The 847-nt window shown below is 33.4% G+C and overlaps 1 non-coding gene across 1 annotated transcript; it reads right to left on the bottom strand.

The window, feature by feature from the left end:
• Positions 1-495: 495 nt before the first annotated feature.
• On the bottom strand, positions 496-602 carry LOC118616569. Its single transcript, XR_004956566.1, has one exon. It is a non-coding gene; the product is annotated as a U6 spliceosomal RNA (small nuclear RNA).
• Between the last annotated feature and the right edge of the window lie 245 nt (positions 603-847).

The following is an 847-nucleotide window of genomic DNA, read 5'->3' as shown; positions in this document are numbered from 1 at the left end:
TATGAGTATTGCTACCCCAGCTTTTTTTTCCTTTCCTTTTGCTTGAAAGATTTTTTTCTATCCCTTCACTTTAAACCTATGTGAGTCTTTTGTTGTGGGGTAGGTCTTTTGTAAACAACATATATGTGAGTCATACTTTCTTATCCAGTCAGCTACTCTGTCTTTTTATCATAGCATTCAAACCATTCACATTTAAGGTGAAAATTGATATGTAATTTTTGTTGCCATTTTTGTTTAGTGTGGTTCTATTTTTCTTCCTATTTCTTCTAGTAATTACAGCAGTCCTTTAGTATATATTGCAGTGCTGGTTTGCTGTTAATATATTTTCTTAGCCTTTTTTTTTTTTTTTTTGTCTCAAAGCTCTATATTTGACCTTCTATTTTGAATGATAGCTTTGCTGGATAGAGTAGTCTTAGACTCAGATTCTTGTTTTTCATGACCTTGATTACTTCATGCCATTGCATTCTGGCCTGTAGTTTTTCTGTTTAGAAGTCAAAAAATATGGAATGCTTCACAAATTTGCATGTCGTCCTGGCGCAGGGGCCATGCTAATCTTCTCTGTATCGTTCCAATTTGAGTATATGTGCTGCCGATGTGAGCACTAAAAACATATTTAAAAAAATAGATTTCCTTTTAGATTTTAATATTATTTTATGTGACTTTAATATTATTTTTAAATGTATACACAAATGTCTTGCTTGTTCATAAACTGAATTTTATATTGTACAAGAAGCACAATGGGTGAGGAGACAGTAAATCTAGGTTCACTCTAATTACTAAGTTACTTGCTGTCTCTCTGGGATTCTGTCCTCTCTGGTGGAGAAGGCAGGACTACAGTGACTCTTAC

This window comes from Molossus molossus, unplaced genomic scaffold, assembly GCF_014108415.1.
Source record: "Molossus molossus isolate mMolMol1 unplaced genomic scaffold, mMolMol1.p scaffold_m16_p_4, whole genome shotgun sequence".
Taxonomy (NCBI): domain Eukaryota; kingdom Metazoa; phylum Chordata; class Mammalia; order Chiroptera; family Molossidae; genus Molossus; species Molossus molossus.
Note: the sequence above shows the minus strand (reverse complement) of the source record. Positions and strands in the feature narration are given on the sequence as shown.